Consider the following 14,833-nt stretch of genomic DNA (forward strand, 5'->3'; position numbering starts at 1 on the left):
TGTCTTGAGGGGCCTACACCAGGAAATAGCTGGTTTACTTTGCATTTGTTTGGCAGGAGATGACACCTCACACCAAGCAAAAGCAAACACTCTGGTTTCAGCCCGCAGGAGCTACCAACGTGTTTCCGTCCGCTGGAAGCTGAATACTGTTGTTCTTGCATACAGGGAGCTGCATTTCCAGCAGCTCCCTGTGTGCAAAAGCAATGCCAGCTCCAGCTAGAGGGAGGGGGCTGGCTGGGACTGCGGGGGTCTTGAGGCTCCCCTGTGGTCACTATGCTGCACACTGGGTGCCTTGGCTGGGACCAGGGTACCCAGAGATGCATGGCCCCACATCCCTCATTACATATCGGCCTGGCCTCTAGAAATATGGTTCCCAGGGCTACAACTGACCCAGGGAGAGGGACTGCATAGTCCCCCTCACCTTTTGATAATAATGTTATTAAGGTCAGGCCCCGGGGGAAAACAACAAGAACATTCAAAACAGAGGGCAAAAAACAACCAGAAAAGGCAAAATAGAGGGCACTAAAACTAGTAGGAAAGGCAAAACAGAGAGGAGAAAATTGATCAGGATCCACTCAGATAGTTATGCACCCACTCACAGACTCATGCACCCACTCACAGACCCCCTTAGAGACACGTGCACCCACTCACAGACCCACACAGACATTTAAGTATCCACTGATGGATCCCCACTAAGACGTATGCATCCACTCATAGACTGATTCAGAGACTCATGCACCCACTCACATACCCACTCAGAAACGTACTCACCTCCTGACAGATCCAATCAGAGAGTCATGCACCCACTCACAGTTCCACTCAGACACTCAGCACTCTCTCACAGACCCACTTAGACACGAACACTCCCATTCACAGACCCACTCAGATACTCATGCACCCTCTCACTCACACACTCACTGCCAAAGGTTAGTGGTTACAGTAAGGAAATAAAATTAAAAAACCTTAGAAATTAAATGACAAAGCCAAAGATTACAGGGACGTTATAGTTAGTAAACCATACTAAAAACAACCTCAGAAATTTACTGAAAAAACAAAGATCACAGGAATGTTATAGTTAGGAAATAAAATTGAAAAAATTTAGACACTTAATGAAAAAACAAGAGTTATAGTTAGGAAATAGAATTTAAAAAAGTTTAGAAATTCACTGAAAAATACAAAGGTTCCAGGCATGTTATAATTAGGGTCAGACTTCACTCATATACAACCTTTGCAATTCAGAACGTATAGTCACCTAACTTATGCCTCCACAATACACTGCTTATGTCCTCACATAATACATCACTCATGACATGGTCAGTGGTTTCACTGATGCATCATTGATGAAATCGCAAATTACATCACTGATGACATCATCCACAAAACCACTCACACACCCACTCATGCCCCATACAACCTCTAATACATCCACTCTCACACCCACACAACAACTCACATACCCATTCACAGACCCATGCAACTACTGACAAACATACTCACTCTCTCACATAGCCACTCACACAACCACTAACTCAGCCACTCACAGACCCATATAGCTACTCACACACCAACTCACAGACCCATACAGCTACTCACTCACACACCCATTGTTGGACTTCGCCCTTTTTGCAGGGTTATCCCTAAACTTTTTGCCTTTCTCCTACGATTTTTTCAGACATGGTATTGGTGGTTTTAGGACTCTGGGCACTTTAGCACTGATTTCCAGTGTAAAGTGTGTGTGCTCTATGTGTTCCTTTTAAAAAAAAATGTATTAGTGTATGTGGTGCATAAAAAGGTACAATCATTTAAAAAAATAGCGTTAAAAACTTCCATATAATTACAATACAGTACATTTGAGCTTAAGCCATAATATATTCCTCTGAAGTACATTAGAATGTTAAAACACAGGAATATACAGTAAAATACCTACAAAAATTTCATTATCCATGCCCCGTTAGAAAACATAATAAATAGGAATTTTAAAATCTTGCTTCCCTCCAGTTTTTAAGGGGGCCCAGATGTTCAGACCTTGCTCCCGCATCTTCCTACCCCTTCGGGAATATAAAGCTGCCTCCATATTGTGGATCCCGAGTAATCTTGACAGCCACATCTGAAATGAGGGAGCCGTAGAGTCTTTCCAGCCTGCAGCCAATATTATTTTGAAAACAGTCACACAAATAAATACAAAAGCTTCCTCCTCCGATTTCAGTCTCAAACTAGAGTCAATGCCCAGAATCACAACGGGAGGGGATAGGGTAACTCTAGTCCCTAGCAGCCCCTCCCAGAATCTTTCGATCTCTGTTCCTATATTCCTAAGTGCACTACATTGATAAAACATGTGTATCAGGTCTGCCAGACCCTGTGAACATCTTGGACATTTTTCATCATCTTTTTCCCCCCACTCAAATAGCTTGGCTGGAGTGTAATATAAATTGTATAGTGTCATATAGTGTTGAGCCCTGAGATTTGAAGAACGGAATAAATTGCCTGCCATCAGTAAAGCTCTATCCAAATCAATGTCAGGGTCATCTAATTTCAAAGCCCAGTAGGCTTCCACCTTCTCCATATCATCCTGTAATTTAGGAATCCGGCCTGAGTATATTGTACCAATCTTCGTACCTCCTGCCAGATTATAATCTAAAATATCCTTTTTCCTTCCTGGTATAATCCGGGGTCTAATATTGATTAGAGTTTGAGAGACCTGTAAATATATAAAACCTTGATTCTGTGTTATTCCAAATTTCCGCTGAACATCTAAAAAGGTCATCGGAGCTGTTCCCTCCCAGATGTGCCCAATGCTCCTAATCCCCTTGGCCTCCCACATTGCCCAAAAACCATCGCTATCTAAGTGAGGAAACAGATTTGATTTCCACAAGGGTGTATAATAATTAAACTTAGGGATTCCTAAAATTTTCTGGACCTCCTTCCATATCCTCCAAACACTATCTAGAACCTTATACCTTTTCTTATTGTAATATCGTCGTTCTGTTTTACGTAATAGGAGCCCAAAAGCTTCCTTTCCCACTAATCGTTCAAAAATAGAAGGCGGATATATATTCCCAGGTCTACTATACATTACATCTGTGATAGTATACAAAAGTGTCGCCATCTGGCTGAACAGGCAGGCCACCAAATAAAACCGGATATTTGGAACCCCTAGTCCACCTCTTTCTTGCGGCAAACACAAATATTTGAGGGATCTTCTTGTTTTCCCGTAATGCCAAATACATTTTATGAAGACTGACTCGATGGACTTAGGCAAACTCTTGCCTACCATAAACAGGATTGCACGAAAGAGATATAGTACTTTCGGAAGCATTGCCATTTTTAGCACATTAGCTCTCCCAATAATGGACAAATGAATGGAGTCTATTCTTTTTAACTCAGTTGACATTGAGTCAATCAATGGGTCGAAGTTTTCTTTAATTATAGACTCCATGGAGGGGCTTATCCTAACCCCAAGATACACTGCTGAGTCAGTATATCTACCATCCAATCCAGCAATGTTACGGGAGCATATTATTTGTGTTTCATTTTCATTCTGGCGATACCCTGAGTATTGCCCAAACTCGGTAGTTGTTGTCCTTAGTACACGCATCGCCACTATGGGTTCCGGGGTCATTATTGCCAGGTCATCGGCATATGCGAGTACTTTAGTTTCAAATCCGTTACACAAAACCGGTTTGAGACCCTCATGCCCCAGGATCTTTCTAATTAGTGGGTCAATATAAAGGGCGAATAAGTTTGGGGAGCAGGGGTACCCTTGACGCGTCCCCCGAGAGATATAAATTGTAACAGACCCTCCGCCCATTAGCTAAATTCTCGCACATGGGTCCACGTACATTGCCTTGATTGCTTTTATTATCATGGGGCCAAAGCCCCTTCGCTCCAATATTCCCCACAAATACATCCAGGTGACCCAGTCGAAGGCCTTTTCGGCATCGAGAAGGATCATGGCGATCCGATCCCCCGTAACAGCATGCGCATCAAAAAGCGTGATAGCTCGCCTTATATGATCTGTTGTTCCTCTACCCGGGATGAACCCATGCTGCCAATGGGAGACCAGACCGCCAATGACCCCTCCCAGCCGATTCGCCAGAACCTTCGCATATATTTTCGTGTCTGTATTTATGAGGGATATTGGGCGATATGAACCGGGGTCCTCCTTGGGCTTACCCTTATTATGAAAAACAGATATATTTGTCTCCTTCCCGGAATCTGGCACTACCCAAGACCAAACTATACCACAAAATAAATCTAATATTATCGGGGCTAAAATTGTCTGGAGGCATTTATATACCTAAAGTGGGATATTATCCGGGCCTGTGGCTTTACCTGCAGCTAGATCCTCCAGCGCCTTTGTTATTTCAATCAATTCCAATTTTTTATCTAACTCCGCATTCTCCCGATCCGGGAGATTATGGCCCAGATCTTCATCAGCCAAACTGGGGGGATCTGCCCTATTGTTTTCCTGATATAATTTTAAACACCCTTCTAATGTCTTCTACTTCCGTATATTCCTGGTTAGCAATCTTAATTTTATCTATTGTATTTTTCTGCTGAATCCTTGCCTAATTCTTAATGCTAAAAGCTTTCCTGCCTGCTCCCCTGTCTCATACATTCTGCCCCTCTGGCTTTGATAATCACCAGCGCTTTTCTGAGCTGTTCCTTTATGTACTTCCGCCTTGAGAGTCAAGATCTTGGATAGGTTCTCCCCAGTATCGTTCCCACCTAAGATCTCCTTTACATGCTGTTTCTCTGCCTGGGCTACCTGGTCCATTATTACTTCCTGTGCTTTCCTACTTTTTTTCCTCTGGGTGTCAGAAAAGCTAATCGTTTCACCCCATAGTGCTGCCTTAAAGGAGTCCCAAACGCAATTCCGAGGGGTGCTTTACCTATTCAAGTCAAAATAACTTTGAGCTCAACTCCTAAGATGGTCAACAAATTTGGGATCCGGTAACAGCCTTCTTTCAAAAGTCAATCTAGATGGGGGAGTAATAGCCAGATGATATTCATAGTTTAAGATTAAGGGGTTATGATCAGATATTGTTTTAGGTAATCTATTAATCACTATCTTGGCCACCTCTGAAGATGATATAAAAAAATAATCTAGCTTAGTATACTTTTTGAAGGGGCATGAAAAATAGGTAAAGCCGGGGTTATAAGGTTCTTTATCTCCCCACACATCCACCAAACTATGTGTATCCATTAAAGCAGACAAAGCTCTAAACACTTTGGGTTTCTGTCCCATATAGGGTACCCCATTATTACCACCCACACAATCTGCTGAAATATTAAAATCACCGCATGCTATTAGGGGCTGCGGCCAATTTAATAATTCCACTTCCAACCTATCAACCAATTCTGGTTCGTCTTGATTAGATCCATAAATTGTGCACAGGGTTATCCCTATCTTTAGTTCCACAATCACCCATCTTCTGTGAGTGTCAGCCAGGAACTGCTTACTACCACCCAGGTTATTCTTAGCCAAAATTGTAACCCCCCTAACAGTGGATGTCTGGGTGGAGCATACTAATACATCAAACCCCTTAACATTTAAGAGATGTCGCTTAGACCATGGCAGATGGGTCTCTTGTATACAAATTATATCAGGATGATTCATCCCTATAAAATGCCCTAAGTTTTGTCTTTTATGCCAATCATTCATCCCCCCTACATTCAACGTACAAATCTTAAGTTTCCTCGTCATTGAGCATTTGTTCTAAATCTCCGGAAGATCCGGAGTCTGATCATCAACAGTTATGGAAATTGCAAATTGTTTAACGCTCAGTACAATGCACCAGATACATTTTACTTTTTCTTTTCCCCCTTTTTCCCCTGCCCTCCCCTTGACCCTTCCTCCCCCTGTGCACCCCTACCACCAACACCTACTGACCCTAATAACCCTCTCACCCTCCCTCCGAGACCCCTACCCCTCCCCCCAAGCCCTTCCCATAGCTCCCTACCCCCCTTGCAGGACGCTCAGACCTAGGTCTGTGCCTGAGATGTACACAGTGCGAACAGACCGCAGTCTCTTACTTGCATCCAGAAACTAGTAATTTTACCGTATTGACCCTTTACAATTCAAAAAGGGAAGAGAATGAGGCAAGACATCATTCTTCCTACATCTTAAAAGAAAACAAAACAGTATAATTTCAAACTTACCCCCACCCATTCCCTACCCAATCCTGCCCCCCCCACGCCATTTCCTCAGTAAATTCAAGAAAAGGGATCATTATCACCATTACGCCCACCTCCCCCGTCCCCCCGCATCCCCACTGGCTTGGCATATCAGAGATTAAACAACTTATTTATCTAGAGAGTCCAGGTAGTCTTTCGCCTTTATTTCCAAGGAGAAATATCGGGTGGTTCCCTGATTGATGATCTTAAGATGTGCAGGGTTGACCAGATACGCTAGAATCTTTCTGTCTTGGAAGGGTTTCAATAACTGCCTTAATCTTCACTGCCTTTCAACGTTGCTCTGTGTTCCTTATGGTAAGATTGGTCTACACCTGCTTTGCCTACTTAATTTACCTGTCAGTCCCTTGTAAAGTGGTATCTCATATACCCAGGGCTGGTAAATTAAATTCTACTGGCGGGCTAGCAGCGCTGATTGAGCCACCCACCAAAGTAGCCTTTCAAATCTATCTCAGGCTCTGCCATTGCAGGGCCTGTGCATGCAGTGTTACTCCTGTTGTGACGTAGTACCTAAAGTGTGTGCCATGTATGTGACCCCCCTTTTACTGTATGTCAGTCACCCCTACGGTAGGGCCTAGCTAGCCCTATGGGCAGGGTGCATTGGAGTTAAAAGGTAGGACATGTACCTTAAGTGAGTAACATGTCCTGGTAGTGACAAACAGCCATTTTGGTTTCTCACTACTGTGAGGCTGCCCACCGATAGGAACTCATTGGGGATTCCCTGATAAGTATTTCAGTGGTAATTCCTGATATGAGAGTAGCAGCGTGGTCAAGTATAGTATATTTGGAATGGTAATAATAAATGCTGCACAATGGTGTGTGCAGATTTATTATAACTATATTAGAAATGCCACTTTTAGAAGTTGGCATTTCTGTGTGCTATTTGTCTGCCTGCCTGATGTAAATTGCATGTCTGGCTTTTGAGTGACAGGGGCTGGAGAGGTGTGTGTGGCTTCAGGACAGGCAGGGTGAGTCAGCATTAGCCTGAGTGGGACATCTGCATTTGGAGTAGTGGGAGGAGAAGTACCTGGTCCGTAAATAGGTCTGGGCCTAGCCTGTACAATGCTGGCTCCACCCCCTGTGGTATGTCTGATGACGAGCCCCCACCTGACAAAGGGCAAGAGGAGCCTGATAAACAAAGTGCTCCAATTCCCCCTGAACAAGTTTAGGCTGGTTCCCTCAAGCCCTGTGCCAGGGCAGACAAAGCCCAGATGTAATATAAATATAGGGGCTGTGACCCCCATGAAGTGTTGTGTTGTTCCTGTGCTTGGGGGGCTTGCTGCTGCTGGGCCTCTGGAGGAACCAACATGATGAACTTCCTCCCTGCTGGAGGGCCCTGTGTGCTGGCCTGCCTGGGCCCAGCTTTGCCCCCTTAAGCTCCAAGGACTTTGGATTCTAGCGCCTTGTGAGCGCTTTGCTTTTTGTTCTGGAAAGAGCTTTGCTTTCTCTCCCAGGCCGGGAGAGTGCTAAGGCCTTACAGCGTTGAGATGTGAGGTCTGGAGAAGGAATCCCGACGTTAGGATTCCCCCACATTGCTGTGGGAAGGAGCCGGTGCTCACCCCGCATTTTGCAGCTTTTCGCGGGTGTCCACCCCACAGTTATGCTTATTTAGGAAGTGGGTGCCCACCCGGCATTTTCGGTGATTTACGGCGGGAGCCCACCCCGTATTATATGTTTTTTGGCAGGAGTCCACACCCCATTTGGTGCTCTACGTCGGGAGCCCACTGCGTGGCCGCAAAGATAGGAGCCGCTGCTCCGGGAGGGACCTGGATACCAGGCGGCCTTGCCTGTCTGTGGGCGTGGCCTCTAATGCTGAGAGCAGGGAGGAAGTGGAGCCATAAATGAGGAGAGGGAGAGCCCAGTGCCTTTGCTAGAGTCCCCAGGGGTCCCGAGAGGCCCAGGAAGAATGGCCAGCCAAGACACGGTGTCGGTGCCAGGGACCAGCCACGACAGGAGAGCAGAGTCCCAGGAGAGCCCGGTGAGTTGGGCTTGAATCCATGCTTTGGCAGTGCTCACGAGGCACTGTATTAGTTGTGCTTGTGCTTGTTTCCCTGAGCGGTCCCGCAGGAGAGCGGGCCGCTCCAATGTTGGGGGCGATTTGGTTAAGGGTCTCCCAGAGCGGGCCCCAGAGGGCTGCTGCCCATTTTCTGCACAGCTGCACCGCACCAGCGTGGGCAGCTGCAACATTGGCCACTTTAATTTTAAGAGGCCCGGAGTGGGGCTCAGGCAGCACAGTGGTGCCAGTCCTTGTTCACAGCTGCACTGCACCAGGGCAGGCAGCTGCAACAGTGGGCACATTTGTTGGTAGAGTGCAGATGGGGAATCCAGAGGGCACAGTGAGTTCCAGTGCCTGCAGTTATTTTCACAGCTGAACCTCAGTTAGTGGCAGCTGCAACGTTAAGGCCTGATCATTTTTGTGAAGAGTCCCAGTGGGGACCCAGGAGGCACAGTCATTCCAGCGCCACTATTTCTTGAGAGCATTTTTTATTCATTCTGATAAGAAAGGAGTGAGATACACTCCTGCCCTGCCCCAGCGCAATTGCGCACTTTGATGTTGCTGCATTGGCAGCCAGCCCTGACATTTTGGGCATAGGGCATTTGAGCCCCAGAGAGAAGGCCAGTTGGCCTGGGGGTCAGTTGTAGGATGGTAGGGCGCAAGGCCCTAATGTGATTTATGTGATGTATATGCCAGATGTGATGTATTCACCCTGATCTGTGCATAATGTGTTTATGCTTGTGAGGATTATTGCTTAATGTGTTTAGGCTTATGATGCTGATTGCGTAATGTGATTTATGTTACAAGATAAAATACTGAGTACAGTATTTTACCTGTAGTTACTGGTTGTGTTCTACATTTACTATTTGTGCTTTGTGGTGGTTCCGACAGTGGCCCAATTGGCCCTGTCATGTGTATGTAATTCCTTGTGAATATTGCCAAGTGCCAGTTGGCACAGTGTATACGGTGTGATTACTATTATAATGTGTTTTGGATACTACAAAGGCTATTTTTTTATATAACCTTGTGTGGAGTTCCTTTTGTGGTGTGCCTAGTGTGTTGCTGCTGAGTGTGTGTGTTGTGCAAAAGCTTTACACGTTGCCTCTGGGATAAGCCTGACTGCTCGTGCCAAGCTACCAAGGGGGTGAGCAGGGGATATCTTCAGTGTGTAACTCCCTTGCCCTGACTAGAGTGGTGGTTTCTGCCTGGCTTTGGCACAAGCCCTAGCCAACCAGAAATCCCATACAATCACTTAGGCAGCCATTCACACACCAACACAGCCACTCACTCACCCATAAAGCCACTCACACAACCACTCACTCACCCGTAAAGCTAGTTACAGAGCTCACTCACCCATACAGCCACTCACACATCCATTCAATCATCCACAAAACCACTTATGTACCAAGTCACACATCAGTACAATCACTCACTCATCTATACGGCCACTCACACAAATACTTCCTGTGCAAAATAGCCACTCACATATCCATACACCTAATCAAACATCCACTTACTCGGCCATACATCCACTTACTCATCCAATCACTCACCCATAAAGCCATTCCCCCACAATTCATTCACACATACAGCCACTCACACACTTATACACACGCACACACACTCATCCACTCATAGAGTCACCCTACACAGCCACTGCAGTCACCGATACAGTCACTCACAAACACACTCACCTTCCCATACTGCCACTAACACATTCACTCACAACCCCATACAGCTACGCACATACCTACTTATTCACTCATACAGTCACTCAGACACCCACTCCAACACTGAAAGAGACAGTCATAGTGCCACTGTGATGATATATACTATACTCATTAGTAGTACAAAAAAATAGTATTTTAACTTATGCAATACCTTAGTATATATATTTATTTCTCAGAAACGTTTACAGAACACTTACACTCATTAAACAATGTCATCAGTGATGTAATTACAGATACCATTTGGGATGTCATCATTGAATCATAAGTGATGTAAGGCAGTTCATGAAATTCAGAATTGAAGTCCATAAGCAGGCAGCGGCAAGGTCTGTACAGCGCTTGCTGCTGTGCGATAGGAGAAAGCAATTCTAGGCGAGCAACGACTAGTGTGAATACAGTTTTAAACGGCTTTTAAACCATCATATATTGTCAAATCTTTTGTAGCACAAACCTTGAAATTGTACTCGCTTTTATCATACTTACCTGTGGTTACTCTTGACCCTCGATCTTAGTCCTAGCCCTGTTCCTCCGCAGCTGTTGGTGCCATTTGAGCGGACGGCGGGACTTAGCTTCTTCACACACTTCCAGTCAAGGAAGTTGGCGGTCCAGACTCAGCGACTCTCTGCCTATTTTTATCGCATGCTGCAGCAGATGCGCGCAGCGGGCGCACCGCGGGCAGGATGAAGGCGTGCCAAAGGCAAGCCCATCTGAGCACGGATCTCACACAGCGCCAGCCACTATGTTGGTTTCTACCCAGATGACTCTGGCAGATTTAGATGGCAGCACTCAAAGGAAGCCTTGCTACAACTTAGACCCACAGGTAATCCCTGCCCGAGTGATATCTTTGATCCTCAACTGAATTCAGGGGAAAAACACTGCCTTCATTGCTCCAACATGTTTCACCTTCTTTCACTGTCACAAGCAAGACAATGGAGTTTTACTCAAAGAACTCCAGAATAGAAACAGATAAAAACGTGCTGCATACTTCTGAACGCAAGATCTCTTGCCAAAAATGCTCTGGCTTTCCATGACTTCATGGATGAGCATCAAATTGATTTGGCCTTCGTTACAGAAACCTGGGCTGATATCTCCTCTGAACCCGATCTCCAAGGGGCTCTCCCTGAGCGTTTTCAAATCCTCAGGAAAGGTAGATTAGGGAAAAGAGGAGGAGGCATAGCGCTAATAGCCAGAAATGGTTTCAAAACATGGTTTAAACCAAACTTAGGTAACACAGAGTGTGAAGCAGCTATTTTTCAAATCGGGCTTGCTAGTCAGAACACTTTTAATGTCACATTACTTTATCGTCCACCTAAAACTAAAACTAGCTTTCTAAATCCATAGGTCAACTTCTGGAGAACAAGGCAGACCAGTCCAATTTCTCCATTTTGGGTGACTTCAACTTCCACCTGGAAAATAGTGCAGACAGGGATACTGAAGCCCTTTTTGATCATATGGCCATTGCAGGACTTAGTCAGTTGGTCAAAGGGGCCCACACACTCAGCCGGGCATTGCTTGGATGGGATCTTTTCCGGTCATTCCAACCTAGTATGGACCAGAGTATTGCCACTAATCTGGTCGGACCACAAGGCAATTATGTTTGAAATTGCCCTGCCGCCTAAAAGGCCCCCTAAACCCTCTAATAAAGCTATCAGCGTTCGACCCTGGAACAAGGTAAAGGTAGAAGAGCTAAACAAAATGCTTACTTATTCCATATAGATTGCCCCCGCAGACTCGGATATGGCTGTAATGAGCTATCACTCCTGGGTGAACTCCACCAGCAGCTGGCTCCACTAACTACCCAGAGATCAGTCAGGTAATCTCTGCCAGAACCATGGTTCAATGAGTCATTGACAACTCAAAAACAAATATGAAGAAGACTAGAAACGAAGTGGGGGCTACAGAACGATGTTCAGACCAAAGCAGACTACAGACTAGCCATCCAACATATAAACACCTTATCCTGAAGGCAAAGTCAGCATACTGCAAGGAATAAATAGAAGCAGCCAATGGCTGCTCTAAAATACTATGTTCTACTATTAGAAAACTCTCCAAACTCCCAGAATCTCAAGATCATGAAAGTAGCCAAAAATGTTGCAATAAACTAGCAGACTCTTTCGAACAAGAGCTTAAACAGGTCTACGGTGCATTTTTTCCCGTTGAACCAATCCTTGTTGCCCCAGAAGACCTTGGGTGATCTCACTCAAACCCGGATAGCTCCTCCATACCTACTTTCTCATCCTTTCCGCCCATCACTCTTGACCAGATTTCCAAACTAATTATCTTAGGAAAATCCGTATCTCCTCTCGACCCATGCCCACTGAAAATTCTTCATTCAGTTCCCGGGATCATAGCCTCTTCACTCTGGCCTATCTTCAATCTTATGGTTTCCTCAGGGCTCTTCCCCACTGAATGGAAGAAAGCTTCCATTCTGCCACTTTTGAAGAAATCTAATCTGGATCCTAAAGACCCCTCTAATTAAAGACCCATCTCTAGGTTGCCTTTCCCGGCAAATATAATAGAAAGGTTTCAAAATGAAGAATTATACACTTTTCTTTTGGATGGTGACATCTTGGACCCTTCACAATAGAAGAAGAAGAAGAAGAAGAAGAAGAAGAAGAAGAAGACTTTATTGCGTGATTTAAAAAAACCTTTGCAAATTACAACATTTTACAATATTTAAAAGTATACATTTAAAAGAAAGTGTGAGTTCCAGTCCAGTGTAGATGAGAGTGGCAGATGGACCTTGCCAAGTTGTTATGCTAATGGAGGGTCACAGGTTTGGGTCCCATCACAAACTTTTTTTGCTGCTTGATCCAAAAACCTTACTAGGGCACAGTTTAATTTGGTGTTCCAAGGATCAAAGCATGCCAGAACTGCTGCTCTGCACGATCTAACCATGTTTATATTCCAGAGTTTCCTTAAGAGTACCGTCTTTCATGCAGCAGGTTTGGGCAGAGGCATAGGATATGTAAAATGTCCTCTTTATGATTCCCGCAAAGTCGACAGTGTTCGTGGCCGGGAACTCTTTTCCATTTTGGCAAATGACACGACAAGTTGATAACTCCCATTCTCAATTTTAAGAAGCTTACGGCCAGATTCATGAAACGAAAATCGGCTCGCAAAGGGCCAGATTCTTAGAAACTGGCCCTTTGCGAGCGCAATTTTTGCATTTGGGATTCATCATCCCAAATGCAAAAATCGCTATTACAGAATTCGCATTTTAGCGAGGAATTTCATTTAAGAAATCTCTATTTGAGATTCCTTAAATGCAATTCATTAACCAATTTTAAATTGCGAATTCGCAATATTTGGCCGCTATTTACCACGAAGTCAGACTTCGTGGTAAATAGCGAAACAAATAGAAAAAAGCCCTTTAGTGCATTATTCTCTGTTGCATGTTACACACACACATGTCCTTTGGACATGTGTGTGCGCAACACCTGTGTAATGTTGCATTTCAGGGGTGCTACAGGGTGTCCTTTGGACACCCCTGGCACCCTTGAAATCGCATCCTTATTTGCGATTAACAAATTGCTAATCGCAAATAAGGAATAACTCCCCATTCATTCCTATGGGCCTGTAGGCCCATAGGAATGAATGGGGAGTTATTCCTTATTTGCGATTAGCAATTTGCTAATCGCAAATAAGGAAGATGTAGGAATCGCAATATTTATTGCAATTCCTACATGAATCCCGTTTTGCAAGTCCTTAATAGCAATTCCTTATGAATCGCTATTAAAGACTCGCAAAACGGGTCTTTGATGAATCTAGCTGATTGTTTTGTTCGAGCAGTGAATGATAAAATTAGATACTGCTGTGGGATCAGCTGGACGTAGGATTGCAACGTCATCCAACCTTGACTTCTTTTTGCTAGCCGAGCCTTGTCTTCCACTGAAGAAAGTTTTTTTGCACTTATTTTTGCTAGCCGCTTAAATTCGTTTTGGCTTACTTGCATGTTCCAAAGGTCATTCAGGCCTAGAGTTCTTAACCCTTTTTCCCAATAGTCGTGACCTGCTCGCCATAGGTTCGTGTTAAGACAGACCCATAGGTGTTGAGCTAGGCTGCCTTCCTTCAATGACCTCAATTTGTGACAGCACATTAGAAAGCTCAAGGCTCTGGCCAGTAGTTGGTTGCAGATGCCCAGTTCCAGCCTGATTTGGGCCGGTAATGTTTGAGTTGGTAGCTTAAACACTGTTCTGTAGATTTTTGCGATGATTTTGTCCAATTGGCCACTGTCTGATCCTTTTAGCACCTCGCTTCCGTAGGTTAATGTTGGAATAATTTTAGCCTGCGCGACCTGCATTGTTGGAGCAAATTTTGGGCCAAATAGCTTCTTAAGTATGGTACTGATTGCAAAAGCAAGTGCTGCCCCCTTCTTTTTTTGTACTTCAAGATGGGTTTTTTATCTGCCGTTGTTGTTAAATAGGACGCCAATGTACTTATGGCAGTTGGATTCAGGAATGCTTTCCCTGTTCAGGACCCAAACCAGCTTCTTTGCCCTTCCTGGAAGTACCGCCAGAATTTTTGTCTTCGTGTTGGTATTTTTTCTTTTTGGTCGTTAAAATGAATGTACAAGAAGTCGACCCACTCAGACTCCAATATGCTTGACGACGCAACTTTAGGGGCACGCCCAGATAGGCTGTTGATAGTACACCAGAATCTTGCAGAATTATTTGACCCAGAAGGAGTTCCAATGAGTTCTGCGTTGTTCTCCTTTTGCCTTCTTCAGATAGCTGCGGTCCTCTCTCCATTTTGTTATTATTAACGGATTTGTTGGGTTTGTTTTTAGAGCCCGCCATATCCGATTCATGGTTCTTGTTGCAGATTGTATCTCGGAATTCCTACCGGGCACCTGCTTTTGCCCATACAGATTAGCGTGCCTTATCGGTTTGGCGTGTCTATTGATCAGTTCGAT

The sequence above is a fragment of the Lissotriton helveticus genome, chromosome 3_1 (genome assembly GCF_964261635.1).
Source record: "Lissotriton helveticus chromosome 3_1, aLisHel1.1, whole genome shotgun sequence".
Taxonomy (NCBI): Eukaryota; Metazoa; Chordata; class Amphibia; order Caudata; family Salamandridae; genus Lissotriton; species Lissotriton helveticus.